General features: G+C 38.8%; 1 long non-coding RNA gene across 1 annotated transcript in view; it reads right to left on the bottom strand.

The window, feature by feature from the left end:
- Positions 1 to 6,733, bottom strand: part of LOC309845127 — a 241,444-nt gene extending 234,711 nt beyond the window's left edge. Inside the window, exon 1 of the long non-coding RNA XR_014301045.1 lies at positions 6,638 to 6,733. This is a non-coding gene — a long non-coding RNA (uncharacterized lncRNA). The remainder of the gene's footprint in view (positions 1 to 6,637) is intronic.
- Between the last annotated feature and the right edge of the window lie 12,174 nt (positions 6,734 to 18,907).

The raw sequence follows: 18,907 nt of genomic DNA, 5'->3' as shown, positions 1-18,907 counted from the left end.
GCCTGTCTCCAAAATTTTTATGTTGAAGTCCCAATTCCTGATACCCCAGAATGTGTCTGTATTTGGAAATAGGGACTTTAAAGATGTAGTTAGAGCTCAGTGAAGTCATTAGGGTAGCCTCTAATCCAGTATAGCCAGCATCCATGTCAGGAGAGGTAAGAACACATGCATAGACCATGTGAAGACAGAGGGAGAAGATGGCCACCTGCAAGCCAAAGGAGAGAAACTTAGAAGAAACAACCCTCCCCACACCTTGATCTCAGATTTCTAGCCTCCAGGACTATGAATACATTTCTGTTGTTGAAGCCACCAGTGTGTGGTACTTTGTTACAGTAGTCCTAGCAAACTAATATGCTTCCTTTCAGATTCTTACCCCAACAATTCCAAACAGAAGATTCCTATCTGGTCCCTTCAACAACGTGGAAGTTGTCTATGCCAGCATCAGGAATGCATTTTAGTTCTCCATGCTCATTTTCACTCCATTTACTCTAGTGGGTGACTTTGGAGCCCATGCCATGATAAGCATGGTCCAGTCTTGCTAAATTAACCGAAGGCATAACTTCTGAGGCATGAGGGTCTGAAAGTATTATGGTGATACAAAATGTTATCAAGACCTGGACACAAATGAGGTAAAGATCTTATTTACTAAAAACATAAAAACTTATGATTGTCCTCATTTTGCCATGATATTTTTCTTAATTTCTATTTTTAAAACCAATACCCTGATGGGCAAGTGAGGAAACCTGAATAAAGTTAATAATTTTTCAATACTAGTCTGTTAATCATAACAAATGTATCATAGTAATGTCAGACATTAATAACAGGGGAACTGGGTGTGGGGGACATGGGAACTCTCTATACTATCTGGTTTTTCTGTAAATGTAACATTGTTCTAAATTTAAAAGTTAACATTAAAGAAATTTTTTTGTTTAACTCTCCCCAAGGCCATTTCTGTGTGTAACCAGGCTCTAGTACATAGCCAGTGTTCTTTAATATGTGGCTCCCTTCCCTCTGATTCCCTCTCCCAGTGCAACTTTTGTACATATTTCATGTAAGCACTTTATCTTTCAGTAACAAGAGCTTCTGTTAACTTTCAACAGTCATCTGAAGGCTGCTGCTCCCTCTTCTCTTTAAAACAAATACTTTAGTGGGGGCTTCATATCATCATCCCATCCTCTGGACAGACCTAGCACATGACTCTTGTCTTCATGTTTTCTCCATTGGGATGTCTACAACTCCAATTCCTGGGGCAGCTTTCTTACCATATAAGCCCCAAGATTTCATTAAATAAAGCCCTTTGGGGCCAAAGCTCAGCTGCTAGAAGTGGTAGAGAGAAGCCAAGAGGCCCCACACTAAATCAGTGTGAGGGAAATCGATACCAGGGAGAGCTGGCGTATACTATTTTCAGCCCTTAGCATTAAACGTCTTGCAGCACTAAAGGCATCCAGATGCATGCCACCTGAGACCCAAAGTCCCCAAAGAGAGTATTTTTTTTACTATTAAATCATTTGGGATCCGGGTTATTATTTTGTTGCTTTTTGTTTGGTTGGTTGGTTTTTAATCTAAGCTCAGTGTTTGTTTGAAAAAAAAATTATTTTGGACTTGATATTTAACTCACACTCAGATTGGCTTGTATTCAGAGCCAAGCTGACCTTGATCTTCATTTATTATTCAAGAATACAATTAGCCTGGAGTTGGTTTTCAGACCCAAACACAAAGAAAGGCCCACATAAATCTGAGCAGGGATAATGCCACTCTCCCTATAACTGATGTGATGATGGAGCAACTAGCAGGCAGCAAATCGATATACCACCATCTTCCTCAACACAAGGCTTAAAGGGAGTCTTTGCCCCTGCTCAGAAAGCAGGGCAAGATGGACCTGCCTAGCAACTATTTACCTAAGGGAATCCCTTTTACTTTGCAAATCATCGATTTAGAAAATATATGGGTGCTAAAAAGAAGAAAGCCTATGATCCAATAATGTATGCTCAGCACAAAAGTAAGCTAATGCTAGGGGAAAACTAAGCTGCTAGTCCTTTAGGAAAAAAGAAAATTTAACCATCTGATGGGCCGGGTGGAATCCTGGAAACGCTCAAGGAAGAAAAAGAGTATTGTTATAGATCACATATACATACATATGCCATTGACCTTTATGGAAACAGACTAATTTATATCTACTAATCATCACTACTGTCAAATTAAAATATAAAATACAGAACTGCATCATATGATTAGATCAGTATGCAATAGTTTTATTCCCTGTATAATAACTACCATCTGTTGAGTGCTATTTGCTTGGCACTATGATGAGAACTTCTACTCATTAGCTCAGTTACACCTCCCAAGAACCCCAGGAAGTAACTATCACTATTATCTCCATTCTATAGCTAAAGATACCTTGAGCTCAGGGAAGGTAAATAATTCTTCTGCAATCTTACTAGTCGGTTAGAAGGAGAACTGGGATGTGAATTGCTCTCATTCTGGGACTGAAGCCCAACACAAAGTCATCATGCTAGTAGTTCTGTCACTCTTACCCATCCTCTAATGCATTTCAATACATAAGCCCTCCTGCTACCTCCAAATAGCCATTAGGAGCCCTGCAACTCCCAGCCACTAAGATAGATCTTTCCTCGTTGAGGAAGACATGCAAGAGTAGGGAATACTCGTGTGACCCACAGTTCATTGCCACTACCACTTCCCAATAATTTTTGAGAATTCTGCAACAATAATCCTCAGCAGAAAGCTTCAGAGCTATTGGATCAGAATCATTAGATCAAACTTCTGCCTGCATTAGAATCACCAGGAGGGCTTGTTAAAATCATAGGTTGCCAAGCTGCACCCCTAGAGAGTCTGTTTGCATGCTTTAAAGCTGGGCCTGAGAATTTGCATTTCTAACACATAGGTGATGCTGATGCTCCTGGGCTAGGCCCTTGCTTGGAGAACCACTGCATTAAACTCTGATTAGCATAAATATTATTTAGCTCTTCAGGCAGACCCAATGCAAACAAGTCTGATACATTCCCCCAAACACCAAAATACCAATTTCCAGAATTGGGGCCAGTTTCATGGGTATTTAACTAGTGCAGTTGCACAGGACCCTGTACTTAGAAGGTTCTAGCCCCTGAAATACTCTGCAGTCACTGTCTTGAAATTCTTACAATAATTTGATCTTTGAATTTTGTGTTTTGTAAAGTGAAGTTCAGTGGGACAATGGAGCATGCTTGGGAGTACTGAAGCCTTAGGGTGGTCCCAGCTCTGGCCACCTCTTTACCTCCCTGGGATGGGTTCTCAGTCCCCACTGTTCCCTGACCCCTGGCACTTCCAAACAGCCTAAGGTGGACCTCCCCAAACCTGCCCCATAATAGCTGCCGTATCAGTCAACTGCTGGTCATGTTGAGGTAGAACATTAGACCTGCATTCCTCAGCCCAACAGGTGCCTGAGCGCTGGTATGAGAAGGGTCAGTGTTCATTGCAGGCCCACAGCAATTTCTGGATGGGGCAAGGTGGTGGCCATCCCCAATCCACGCAGACTGCACCTTAGCTCATTCTCCAGGTGACTCAGAATTTAGGATTCCTGCCATCCAGAAATGGAGACTTTGGTGGGGAAGACTCCTGTAATCCTTCTGGGTTTAAATGTTCAAGTTGTTTGGGCTGTAGCCAGATTCTAAAGGAGAAACAACTCGAGATGAATAACCCCTCTTAAATGAAACATTCTATAAACATTTGCAAATGAGCTTTTAATGGGGCATTCCAAGGGCTTTTTCAGCCATTGAAGTGATCACAAAGGAAAAAGATATTTGAAAGACTTGAATAGAACCTGTAGTGAGAACTTTATATTATCTCTGTCTTCCTTCCCACAATAGCTAATTCATTTGCAAGTATATTTAATGATTTATGTCTATCTTCATCATTTGAAGAATACCCTAGACCAGTGTTTCTCAATTAAAGTACATATAAATCAATATTGCAATATGATAAGCACTGTAGCATTAGTTAACACCTCTATAATGTCTCATAATTATCATTTTGTATTGAGAACAATTAAGATCTAGACTCTTGGAAACGTTGTTTATAACATCGTTGACTATAAATCACTATGCTGTGCATTAGACCTCAAGATATACTCGTGAAGGACATACATCAAAATGTTAACGACTCTGGGTGGTAGACTTATATGTGATCTTCATTCTGTGTATTTGTGGTTTTTTTTATGTGTTTTTTTTTAATTTTTTATTTTTTATAAACATATATTTTTATCCCCAGGGGTACAGGTCTGTGAATCACCAAGTTTACACACTTCACAGCACTCACCAAAGCACATACCCTCCCCAATGTCCATAATCCCACCCCCTTCTTCCAAACCCCCTCCCCCCAGCAACCCTCAGTTTGTTTTGTGAGATTAAGAGTCACTGATGGTTTGTCTCCCTCCCAATCCCATCTTGTTTCATTTATTCTTCTCCTACCCACTTAAGCCCCCATGTTGCATCACCACTTCCTCATATCAGGGAGATCATATGATAGTTGTCTTTCTCTGCTTGACTTATTTCGCTAAGCATGATACGCTCTAGTTCCATCCATGTTGTCGCAAATGGCAAGATTTCATTTCTTTTGATGGCTGCATAGTATTCCATTGTGTATATATACCACATCTTCTTGATCCATTCATCTGTTGATCATCATCAAGACAGCATGGTACTGGCGTTTTTTAAATTTCTAAAACCATGTATTGCATGTACAATAAAACGTTACTTTTTTTTAAAGTACATAAAAATCACCCGGAGATTTTGTCAAAATTTAAATTCTGATTCAGGGCCTAGAATAGAACCAAAGAATCTGTATTACTAACAAGCTTCCAGGTGACAGTGATGCTGCTGCTTGATTCTAGATACTTGTCTCAAAATATGGTCCAAGGACCAGTAGCATCTGCAATCCCTAGATGTTTAATGGAAATTCAGAATATTTGAATACACCCATGACCTACAAAAAAGAATTTGCATTTTAATAGGTTCTCTGAGAGAGATTCATAAGCACATCAAAGTGTGAGAACCTCAACCTTCCAAATCATATCTTCCTTTTATTTCTTTTGCTTTCCAAGGCCACAAGATAGGAATCAGTCATTGGGACTACAGGTGACTGCTTCAAGTTTATAATATGGTAGTTGTTAGGAAGGACCCATTAAACTTTATTTTATTCTCTATACTGACTCTCCCAACTATGACTGAGGATAGCAAAACTTTTGGCTATGGTCTAAGACTATATAAGAAAATGCAGCAAAGGAGCTCTAAAATTACTGCAATTCACTATTAAATATTTATGCTCCTTGCTCTGAAGAGTGTAGTAAAATGGTTAGGAGTACACAAAGTCTCTTGAAATAGTCTGCAGATTCTGCTTATGCCCTGAGCTGTGTAACCTTGGGCAAATTACTTGACCTCCCTGTGCCTCAGTTTCTTCATTTAAAACAGGATTAAATAAAGTAATAAAGCCCTTGGAATTATGTCTTGTGAATAGTAAGCTTTGTGAAGATGTCTAAATGTAAACTTGAAAATATGGCTAAAATTTAAAATTTCTTTTGTAAAACCTCAACATTTCTTTTTTTTATTTTTTTAAGATTTTATGTATTTATGACAGAGAGACAGTTAGGGAAGGAACACAAACAGAGGGGAGCTGGAGAGGGAGAAGCAGGCTCCCCGCTGAGCAGGGAACCCACAAGGGGCTCGATCCCAAGGATCATGACCAGAGCCAAAGGTAGATAGATGCTTAACTGACTGAGCCACCCAGGCAACACCATGGCCTCAACATTTCTATAATTTATGTTAATTGAATCTGATGTGCTCAAACTAGGTTCACATTTTCCATTTCATTAGAGAGAAGAGGAACATCCCCATAGTGATTACAGCAGTTAACACATCAGGCATTGAGAAGCATGATGAAAGTGGGACCGGCAGCCATCACCCCCAAGATCCTGAAGGTGAGGCCTTGAATCTCTCTCTATATTTCATGGTCACCACCAGCTAGAAGAAGAAAATTCAAAATATGCTTCCAGACTCCCACATACACAGAAAGTCTCACTACTGTAAAACCAATTTGCTTTACTTTAATATTCAGAAATTGTTGTATTCTGTATGGTTAAGCATCAAAAGCTGCCAAGATACTGTGAAAAATTAAGTTTAAAATAGAATGTTTAGCAATTAAATCTCCCTCAATAAATTGGCTAGTATCAGTGCAATAAAGTGCAATATACAAACACTGCTTTTCCACTTAAATAAAAACCTAAGGGGAAAACCCATATAACAGAGACTCTCAGATTTCAACACCCTTTCTCCACCCAAGATATTGAAGATAGGATCAAATATATTGCAAGATGTCTGCTGCACTTACAGGCTTTTCAGATGCCTGCCCTACGAAGCCAGTTTCCCTTGTGCTTCATCAATTATTTCTTTGTTTTGCCTGGATGGTGCTTGTAAACTCCTCAAGGTGTGCTCCTGGGCAGTTATGCGCATTTGGAGATTTTCCCCCTCTAATCCCTACTTGGCTGTCTCTGGACCAGAACTGATTTGCAGGCAAGAGAAAACTGCTGAAAATTTCATGACATTTAGATTTAAAAAGCACATGGTAGTAGCTCAATAGGTTTGCTTACCTTGGATTAAAACCTATTAACGTTCCAGCATTTTTCCTCTCCGTGAGATTCATTTCTGACTTGCGTGTGGTGACTTGCAGAGTGCTTCATTACAGCTCAGGGGCACAACTGATGCCACACAAGCCATTAAAAATGAGTTTGTGAGAGTACAAAAAAGAAACCTTTGTAGACGAGGGCCAATTTGTTTCGAAGGCAATGCACTGTAAGAGCATTCACAAAGCGGCAAGCATTATCTCAGATTCAAGCTATGCCTTTTCCTCTCCTATTTTTAAATACCAAATAGAGGACTGGGAGAGTCCTTTCTTTGTGACAGCAGCTTTGGTTCCTGCCCTTATTTTCTGCCATTACAGCTCCAGTTAAGCTGTATGAACAGCCCTATGTTTTTTGCTTTGGATGAAAATACATAAATCTGTGTTTGACTAGGGTCCTAAAGAGAATCATATTATTCTCTATGCCTTCGTTTCTTAATATTCAAAATACCCCCCTTACCAAACTCAGGGTTGTTGATTTGAGTCAGGAGAGCTAATAAATATAATTTTTATAAGCAAAAATCAGTCAGGTAGAGCACAAAGAATTATTTTTGTTGTTATTAAAGCAAGCACATTTACTAATTGCCATCTCAAGATGCCCCCATTGTTTTTCCTAAATGATTGAAATTTAATTGGGTTTTGATTAATTCTGTTATTTTTTCCATATTCAACCTAGCTACAAGCTTCCAGGTAGATGGCTTTAGAACAGGGTTTCTCCTTTGATATATTGGGCTGGATAATTCTTCTGGGGGTTGGGGGGACTGCCTTGTGCATTGTAGGTTATTTCACAGAATTCTTGACCTCTACCCATTAGATGGCAATATCCCACATACCCAATTGTAACAATCAAAACTCCAGATAATGCCAGATGTCCTCTGGTGGACAAAAATCACCCAGTAGAGAACCACTGCTTTTTGAAGTTAATCAAGCTGGTATTATCTATGGTTACATTTATTGTAAGTGGAGAATAGCAAGAACAATTTAGCAAAAGCTACAGAAACCAGGGGGCACACTCCAAGAGCATTTCACAGTTCATACAGCACAGATATTAACCAAACCTGAATGCTAATAGTGACCACTAAAGCTAAGAATGAAACGGGCTATCTACAGAAATTTTGAAGCAGGATTTGGAGGAGCGGGAAGGTACTTCAGAAGGGTCCCCAGAACTGCGGGCATTCATCTACCTAATAGTGGAAAATGCCTTCCCATTCCAGGAGCCAGAGGAAAAGAAAAAAAGTACCTGGAACAGAGCTGGTTAGAGGGCAGATGAAGACAGAGCAGAAAAGGGTTTTGTGTTGGGCAGAGAGTGACTGAAGAGGAGAGAGGACATGGCAAAATGATATGTGGAAAATTAAAAAAGCAAGAAGAGTGGAGAAAAGGATGAGAGAAGGAAGAGCAGGAAGGAAACAAAAATGACAATGAATACAGTGGAAAGAAATGGGAGGGAAGTCAAAAGATAAAAAGATATGGCTGGCTTCTGAGCTTATCTGGATCCATCTGATTTCTGCTCTGGCCTTCCACCCTATAGTTTCTGCACCCCACCAACTGTGTGGACTTGATCAACTGTACCTATCTTTTAACAGGCTGCTCTGCCCATTGGGTCATGCAGTCAGGGATTTGCTGGTCAAAAAAGATGTAGCACCTACTGCTCTGCTCTAGCTTCAATCCTCATTATACCTTTTCCCCCTTCAAATTAACTCAGTGGCTGTTTCCCAAAGGTGGTCATGGCCCAGTACAATATTGGGCTCATCCTAAGCACAGAATGGATGTGCCAGTGATATCTAATTCTTAGTCTGACCTTGAAGGCCCTTTAGGTTTTGCCTTCACCCTACCTTTCCAACCTAGACCATCCTTATTCTGATAGTTCCCAACTGTATTTTTTAGAAACTTGATCTTTAAGACATTAATATCTATTATGATCACTTGGTAGTGACCATAGGATTATAGGATTATCTCTCCTCGTGAACGTGTGACACAGTTTGTAACTCCTGTAGCACTTAAACACATATGGATTTCATTATGGAATTCATGTACATTTTGCCCTTCCTATTAGAGGGAAAGTTTGTACAGGGAGCACCTAGAATAGTAAGTGCTAGCTAAATAATGGAGGTAGGAAAGGTAGGAAAGAAGTTGAGTCTAAGGAACATAAGCGTTAATAGAAGGGAAATGGAAGAAGGAATAAGAAAACAGGAAAAGAAGAAGATGAAATTTAAGCAGTTTATTTTACTAAAATAAACAAAATCTACATGCCAAGGTAAGCTACATTTCAGAGCATTTAAAAAAATTATAATCAGGGCCGCCTGGGTGGCTCAGTTGGTTGGGCAACTGCCTTCGACTCAGGTCATGATCCCTGAGTCCCGGCATCGAGCCACATCAGCTCCATGGGGAGTTTGCTTCTCCCTCTGACCTTCTCCCCTCTCGTTCTCTCTCTCTCTCTCTCTCTCTCAGATAAATAAATAAAAATCTTTTAAAAAAATGATAATCAGTGTCACTAACCTCCACAGTTAAAAACTCCAAAGAGAGTGAAGAGAAAGATGAAGGTGTTGATAGTGTTAAATAGTATTTACTTTTAAAGAAACCAGAGATGCTCTTAAAAACATAAAAATTTGATGTATATTCCTAGAAAAACACTGGCGCAAATCATTTTGATAGCAGTTTCAGAGACATAACACTTCATTTACCTGGAAATCATTTATTTAGTAACCTCAGCAATCCCCCCAGATAGGAAAAGCAAAAAACACAAGAGAAAGGCCATCAAAAGAGACACTCTAAGGTCAATAGACTAAAGTTCATGTAAGTAAATACAGGATTAGAACCACTTACCCTCTCTTAACACATATTTCTGTTAAGAATGGGTAGAAAAGCATTTCCACCTGTTCCACATGAGGCTCCTTGCTCAACAGAGATCCTCCTTCTCCCTCTGCCTACCACTAGCCCTGCTTCTGTGCTTTCTCTCTCTGAGGAAGGAAGGAAGGAATGGAGGGAGAGGGGAGGGAGGGAGGGAGGGAGGGAAGGAGGGAGGGAGGGAGGGAGGGAGGGAGGGAGGGAGTAGGAGGGAGGAAGAAAGAAAGAAGTTTCCAACTCGTAGGTAAATATGACAACTTTAGAAAGTAGAAAAAGGGGTTTCTGAAGAATACATGGAACATCAGGAAATGATGGTTGACACCAAATACCTATGATCGTTGCCCTAACACAACCTTCAGAGGCTCATCTCCAGAAAAGCTTCTTCCTGCAGAAAATGAGACCATGAAAAGGAAGCTCCCTTAAATTCAGAGGAGGTAGCCACAGCTAGACAGATCATCTGACCTGCTCCAAATTAACAAGCATCATACACCTCTCTGTCAGTTTCCCATGTGTCTGAGTGCTCTTCAAGACCTCCTGCATGTGGACTTCAGCCTCAGTTTCCCCTGCTGTTGGGGTAGTGGCAAGTAAACATTGGTCTTCCTCAGACCTTAGAGGAAAGTCTGTAGCTCCACAGCCATATTCAGCTGCCTGGCTTCATGTGACCCTACAAACAGACACACATACAGGGGTCTGGATGGTGGCTTGAAACTAGTTCTTGCCTGACCTATCTTGGTGGTTGATACAGAATGACAGAGGAGAAGCTAGAAAGATAGACAGAAAGAAAGAAAGAGGAAAGAAGGAAGGAAGAAAGGAAGGAAGAAAAAGGGAAGGAGGGAGAAAGTGAGAAAGAAAGAAGAAAAGAAAGAAAAGGGAAGGGTGAAGGAAGGAAGGAAGGCAAGCATACCTGAAAGAAAGAGAGAGAGAGAAAGAAGGAAAGAAAGAAAAGCATACTTAAAAACTTAAAATGGCAGAGAAGTTAAGAGACATTTGGAGCCATCCAGGTGCTTGAAACTTAAAGATCTCCAAACAGATTCAACCCAATGTTCTTTACTGAGATGTATTATTTAAACAAACAAAACAAAAAACTCAGAAACCAAAGACAAAGAAAGAATTTCAAAAGCAGCCAAGGAAAAAAAGACTCATCCCATATGAGAGAACCCCAATAAGGTCATCATCAGATTTCTCAGTGGAAATCTTGGAGGTCAGAACAGAATGGGATAATATACTCAAAGTATTAAAAAAAGAAAAAAAAAACATGAAAACCACGCCAACCAAGAGTAAGTCACATGGCAAAGTTGTCCTCCAGAAACAAAGGTAAAGACTTTCTAATACTCTGATACTGTAATGGTATAAATCACTTCAAACCCTAGAGTACAGGTTAAAAGAGAAAAGTGATGAGATAACTATAGCTACAATATTTTGTTAATGGATATGTAATATAAAAAGATATAAATTATGACATCAACAACATAAAATGGGGTAGTGGCAAGTAAACATTGAGAACTTTTTATGCAATTGAAGCTAAGCTGTCAGCTTAAGATAGAGCATTATAACTATAAGACGTATTATGAAAACACTATGGTAATCACAAAGTAAATGAACATAACAGAAACACAAATGATAAAGAAAATGAATCCAAGCAAATCAAAATGAATCAAAGCATAACACTACAAAAAACCATCAATTCACAAAGAAAGACAGCAAGGGAGGAAGAAAGGAACAAAGGTACAACAAAACAATCAGAATATCACCTTACACTAGTTAGAATGGCCAAAATTAGCAAGACAGGAAACAACAACATGTGTTGGAGAGGATGTGGAGAAAGGGGAACCCTCTTACACTGTTGGTGGGAATGCAAGTTGGTGCAGCCACTTTGGAGAACAGTGTGGAGATTCCTCAAGAAATTAAAAATAGAGCTTCCCTATAACCCTGCAATTGCACTACTGGGTATTTAACCCAAAGATACAGATGTAGTGAAAAGAAGGGCCATCTGTACCCCAATGTTTATAGCAGCAATGGCCACGGTCGCCGAACTGTGGAAAGAACCAGGATGCCCTTCAACGGACGAATGGATAAGGAAGATGTGGTCCATATACACTATGCCTCCATCAGAAAGGATGAATACCCAACTTTTGTAGCAACATGGACGGGACTGGAAAAGATTATGCTGAGTGAAATAAGTCAAGCAGAGAGAGTCAATTATCATATGGTTTCACCTATTTGTGAAGCATAACAAATAGCATGGAGGACAAGGGGAGATGGAGAGGAGAAGGGAGTTGAGGGAAATTGGAAGGGGAGGTGAACCATGAGAGACTATGGACTCTGAAAAACAATCTGAGGGTTTTGAAGGGGCGGGGGATGGGAAGTTGGAGGAACCAGGTGGTGGGTATTAGAGAGGGCACGGATTGCATGGAGCACTGGGTGTGGTGCAAAAACAATGAATACTGTTACGCTGAAAAGAAATAAAAATTAAAAAAAGAAAAAGCAGTTAACAAAATGATGATAGTAACTCCGTATCTATCAATAATTATTCTAAATGCAAATGTTTAAATTCTCCAATTTAAAGATACAGAGTAGCTGAATGGATCTAAACAAACAAACAAAAACCAAGACCCAACTATATGCTGCCAACAAGAGACTCATTTAAACTTTAACAGTACTCATAGGCTGAAAGTGAATGGATGAAAAAAAGTATTCAGTACAAATGTAAACCAAAAGAGAGCAGGGATAGCTTTACTTATATCAGACAAAATAAAGTAAAAAGCTGTAACAAGAGACAGAGAAGGTCATTATATAATGATAAAGTGGTCAGTTCATTAAAAGGATGTACAATTTAAAATATGAACACACCTAGTATAGAAGCATCTAAATATATTAGAAAATTCTTAACAGATCTGTAGGCAAAAAAAGCAATGCAATTATAGTCAGAGACTTTAGTACCCCACTCTCAAAAGTAGGATAGATAGCTCACAGAGACAAAAAATCAGTAAAAAAATAATGAACGTGAACTACACTTTTGACCAAATGGATCTAACAAATATATATGGAAGATTCTGTTCTACAGCTGATACACATTTTGCTCAAATACACATGGATCTTTCTCTAGGATAAACCATATGTTAAGTCATAAAACATGTTTTAACCAAAGTAGGAAGGTTGAAATCATAGCAAGTATCTTTTCCTTTTTTTCAAGTACCCTTTCTGACCACAATAGTATGAAACTTGAAATTAATAACAAGAAGAAAATTGGAAAATTCACAAATATGTAGAAATTAAACATCAAACACTAAACAACTAATGGGTCAAAGAAGAAATCAAAGGGAAATAAAAAAAAATATCTTGAGACAAATGAAAATGGAAACATGACATACCAAAGCTTATGGGGTGCACCAAAGCAGTTCTAAGAGAGAAATTTATAGTGATAAACACCTACATTAAGGACGCCTGGGTGGCTCAGTGGGTTAAAACCTCTGCCTTCGGCTCAGGTCATGATCCCAGAGTCCTGGGATAGAGGCCCGATCTCTGCTCAACAGGGAGCCTGCTTCCCTTCCTCTCTCTCTGACTGCCTCTCTGCCTACTTGTGATCTCTGTCTGTCAAATGGATAAATAAAATCTTAAAAAAAAAAAAAAAACAGCATTACTTGATTTCAAAACAAAAGACCCCACTAAAAAGAAGACTTACAGGCCAATATACTATGATGAACATGGATGCAAAAATTTTCAACAAGATAACTAGCAAATTGAATTCAATCGTACATTAAAAGAATTATTCACCATGATCAAGTGGGATTTATTCATGGGCTGCAGGGATCATTCAGTATTCACAAATCAACCAATGGGATACACCACATTAATAAAAGAAAGGATAAGAACTATATGATCCTGGCAATAGATGCAGAAAAAAAAAAAAATAGATCCTTGACAAAATACAGCATCCATTCTTGATTTATTAAAAAAAAAAAAAAAAAAACCTCAGCAGAGTAGGATGGTGGGATATACCTCAATGTCATAAAGGCCATATATGAAAGACCCACAGCTAATATCATCCTCAATGGGGAAAAACTGAGGGCTTTTCCTTTACAATCAGGATCAAGACAAGGATGTCCACTCTCACCATTACTACTTTACGTAGTATTGAAAGCCTCAGTCTCAGAAATCAGACAACAAATAGAAATAAAAGGCATCCAAATAAGCAAGAAAGAAGTCAAACTTCCATTATTTGCAAATGACATGGTACATTATTGTAGAAAACCGAAAAGACTTCACCAAACAATTGCTAGAACTAATTAATATATGAATTCAATAAAGTTACAGGATATAAAATCAATGTACAGAAATCTGTTGCATTTCTATACACCAATAATGAATCAGCAGAAAAAGAAATCAAGGAATCTATCCCATTTACAACTGCATCAGAAACCATAAGATACTTAGGAATAAACCTAAACAAAGAGGTAAAAGATCTGTACTCTGAAAACTATAAAAACACTTATGAAAGAAATTGAAGAGGACACAAAGAAATGGAAAAGTATTTCATCCTCACGGATTGGAAGAACAAACATTGTTAAAATGTCTACACTACCCAAAGCAATCTACACATTTAATGCCATTCCTATCAAAATAGCACCAGCATTTGTCACAGAGCTAGAACGAACAATCCTAAGATTTGCATGGGGCCCGAAAAAACACTGAATAGCCAAAGCAATTCTGAAAAGGAAAAGCAAAGCTGGAAGCATCGCAATTCCAGACTTCAAGCTTTATTACAAAGTTGTAGTTATCAAGACAGTATGGTGTTGGCACAAAAACAGACACACTGATCAATGGAACAGAATAGAGAATCCAGAAATGGACCCACAACTTTATGACCAACTAATCTTCAACAAATCAGAAAAGAATAATCAATGGAAAAAAGAAAGTCTCTTCGGGGCACCTGGGTGGCTCAGTGGGTTAAGCCGCTGCCTTCGGCTCAGGTCATGATCTCGCGTCCCGGGATCGAGTCCCGCATCGGGCTCTCTGCTCGGCAGGGAGTCTGCTTCCTCCTCTCTCTCTCTCTGCCTACCTCTCTGCCTACTTGTGATCTCTCTCTGTCAAATAAATAAATAAAAAAATCTTAAAAAAAAAAAAAAAAAAAAAAAAGAAAGTCTCTTCAACAAATACTGTGGGAAAACTGGACAGCAACATGCAGAAAAATGAAACTGAACCACTTTCTTACACCATACACAAAAATAAATTCAAAATGGATGAAAGACCTAAATGAAAAAGAGGAAGCCATCAAAATCCTAGAGCAGAACACAGGCAGAAATCTCTTTGACCCTGGCCATAGCAACTTCTTTCAAGACACGTCGCTGAAGGCAAGCAAAACAAAAGCAAAAATGGACTATTGGGACTTTATCAAGATAAAAAGCTTCTGCACAGTGAAGGAAACAATCCACAAAACTAAAAGTCTCCCTACAGAAGATATTTGCAAATGACATATCCGATAAAGGTTAGTATCCAAAATCTATAAAGAACTTACGAAACTTAACACCCCAATAACAATCCTGTTAAGAAATGGCAGAAGACCCAAGTAGACTTTTTTCCAAAAAAGACATGCGCATGGATACCAGACTCATGAGAAGATGCTCAACATTACTCAACATCAGAGAAATACAAATCAAAACAACGATGAGGGTTGCTTGTGTGGCTCAGTTGGTTAAGCGGCTGTCTTCAGCTCAGGTCATGATCCCAGCATCCTGGGTTCAAGTCCCACATCAGGCTCCTTGCTCGGCAGGGAATCTGCTTCTCCCTCTGCCTCTGCCTGCCATTTTGCCTGCCTGTGCACTGGCTCTCTTGCTCTCTCTCTCTCTCTAAAAAATTATCAAAAAATCTTTAAAAAGAAAAAAGCACCATGATGAGATACCACCTCACACCTGTCAGAATGGCTAAAATTAAAACACAGGAAACAACAGATGTTGGCAAGGATGCAGAAAAAGGGGAATCCTCTTACAGAGTTGGTGGGAATGCAAACTATGTCAGCCACTCTGGAAAACAGTATGGAGAAAAATTCAAGAAATTAAAAATAAAACTACCCTACCATCCAGCAATTGTACTACTAGGTATTTACCCAAAGAACAAAAAAATACAGATTCAAAGGGGTACATGCACCCTGATATTTGTAGCAGTATTATCAACAATAGCCAAACTATGGAAAAAGCCCAAATGTCTACTGATGCTTGAGATGCATGAATGGATAAATATATCAGGTGTGTGTTTGTGCGTGTGTGTGTGTATGCGTGCGTGTGTGTGTTGTGTATGATGGAATGTTAGTCAGCCATCAAAAAGAATGAAATAGTGCCATTTGCAGCAATATGAATGAAGCTAGAGTGTACTATGCTAAGTGAAAGAAGTCAGCCAGAGGAAGACAAATACCATAGGATCTCACTCATATGCTGAATTTAAGAAACAAAACAGATGAATGTATGGGAAGGAAAGAAGAGAAAGAGAGAGAGGTAAACTATAAGAGACTCTTAATGATAGAGAGCAAACTGAGAGTGGATGGAGGGAGACAGGTGGAGGATGGGCTAATTGAGTGATGGGTATTAAGGAGGGCACTTATTATGATGAGTAGTGGGTGATATATGTAAGCAATAATCACTAAATTCTACTTCTGAAATAAAAATTACACTGTGTTAACTAATTAGATGTTAAATAAAAATTTGAAAAACTAAAAATCTTTTAAAAACTATTTCAAATAAACAACCTAACCTTACACCTCTAGGAATGAGATAAAAAGCAAACTAAGCCCAACATTAGTAGAAGGAAGGAAATATTAGAGTAGAAATAAGTGAAATAAAAACTAGTAGGGCAATAGAAAAATCAACAAAACTAAGAGTCAGTTTTTTGAAAAGAACTAACTTGACAAACCTTTAGCTAGACTAAGAAAAAAGAGTTGACTCAAATTAATAAAATTATAAGGAGACATTATAACTAATACCACAGAAATACAAAAGATATGATGAATAATTATATACCAAAAAATTAGATGACTTAGAAGAAATGGATAAATTCCTAGAAACATATAGCTTATCAAGGCTGAACCAGGAATTAAGAGAAAAGTTGAACACACCAGTATTGAGCAAAGAGATTGAATCAGTCATGAAAATTTCCCCCAACAAATAAAAGCCCAGGACTGGATGGGTTTACTGGCAAATGCTATCATATACTGAAAGAATAATTATTACCAATCCTTCTTAGACTCTTCCAAAAAATGAATAAGAAGGAGCACTTCCAAACTCATTTTATAAAACTAATGTTACCCCAATACTGCAGCCAGACAAGGACACTACAAAATAAAGAAAATTACAGGCCAGATATACAGACTCATATATGTATATATATACTCACCACTAAATTGAGAAAATATGGTCTAGAATTATTAGACCACAGAATTATTATGTGGGTAGACAGTTGTGTAACAAGTCCCTCTTTTGTACCAGTGAGATAAGTAGAAAAACTAAGAAATTATGAGATCTGAGATGATATATGTTAATATTCTTTGGAAAAGCACAAATAGTCCTCAATTTTCACCATTCCTGGAAACCAAGTCATGTTTCCCACTAGAAAAATGAAAATAATTGGTGGTTGCATTACTGACCAAATATACAGCAGCAAGGAAACCATAAATATGAATGACAACATGTCTTAAACATCAACTATAAACTCTCAAATTGTTTAAAGCACTAAGCTGATGCTTTAAGCTCCAGGAAAAAAATAGGTTGAAAGGTATGGCTTGCCCTTAACAAGAAAATTCCATAGCAAAATATATCTGTAATCAGAACAGTTCAGTGGATCAATAAATATCTGTTATGTTAGGTATTACGATTGCTGCTAAATTCAGCAAGCAATTCAAAAGATGACTTCTACCTTCAAAGAGTTGACAGTCTCATCAGGGACATTTGCAATAAGTAACTGCAATACAATGTAGGAAGAGTTTAGTACCAGAAGAGGTAGGATAATAACAGCCAGTATTTATTGAGCACTTACCATGTGCATGACACTGTTTGAATTGCTTTATCTAAGTGAACTTGTTTAATACTCAAATAAGTTTGCAAGGGAGGTGCTGCTATTACCTCCTTTTACAAATGAGAAAATGGTAGCAGAGAGTGGTTAGATCACACAACTCAGATGTGGTAGAGGCAAGATTAAGCCTACACAGTCTGGCTCTAGAACCTACATTCTTAAAACAATCCTGTATTTCTTCTCAGAAGAAAGGAGCTATATTAGTGAAACAGTGAATGGATTACTTTTGTCTGGTGAAGAATTGGAGAAGGCTTTCTGAAAACACTGGAATTTGTGTTGGACCTAGAAGAATATATACCTCTTGAATTTGCAGAAGAATGAGGGATGACATTGCCAGTGCACAAAATCTAGGAGAAGAGAAATTGCAAAGCATGGAGCAAGCATTTTACCCAATCCTTTTATGGGCCTTTATTCAAAGAATGCGGTATATTCCGAAGAATGCCCCTCATCCTTACCTGACTTGGATCCTCTAAATTGGTGATTAGCATCCCCATTTACCTAGTGCCTAAGAGAATTCAGAACATGATCACAGATTCCCTTCTCTATCCCTGGCACCCACCGTCACCACCCACATTACATCTCAAGTCTTCTCCCTTCCCCTCCTCTCTATTCCCACTATCGCTGCCCCATTTTAAGCCCTGTGACTCCCATTTACACTGAGCAATAGCCTTCTGCTTCAAGTCCCCACCTTCAGTCTCAAAACCTTCAATCTAGTCTCCACATCAGTGCCAGAGCATCTGTCTAAAATGCTATCTGATTGGGGCCCCTGGGTGGCTCAGTCGGTTGAGCATCTGACTTCAGCTCAGGTCATGATCTCAGGGTCCTGGGTTCGAGACCCTTATTGAGCTCCCTGCTCAGCCTCCCTCTCCCTTTGCCCCTCAGCCCTGCTGTTCTCTCTCTCTCTCTCTCTCTCTCTCTCTCTCTCTCACACACACACACACACACACACACACAAATAAAATCTTAAAGTAAAATGTCATCTGATCAAAGTGTTTCCCCACCTATAGGGTAAACCCAAATTTACCATGGAGGCATAAAAATCCATTTGTGATCTAGCTGCTACCTAGCCACATATTCTGCCATTTCCCCTTTTGCACATCCACACTGAACCACCTATTCTCTCAAGGTAACACACTCACTACAGACAGCTTTCAAACCTAAAAACCATCCCCATTCATCCCTACAACCCTCAACCTCTAAATCCACCCTGAAAATTTCTGTTCAGTTGATTCAGCCCAGATTCTTCCCACCCAGTGCATGTTAGGCATATTTTTCTGGGTTCCTATAGCATGTTCCAATAGCATGTTATTGAGCTCTATTTACACATCATATTGTAATT

Source organism: Mustela nivalis (genome assembly GCF_964662115.1).
Source record: "Mustela nivalis genome assembly, chromosome: 12".
Lineage (NCBI taxonomy): Eukaryota > Metazoa > Chordata > Mammalia > Carnivora > Mustelidae > Mustela > Mustela nivalis.
This window is presented reverse-complemented; position numbering and strand designations above follow the sequence as displayed.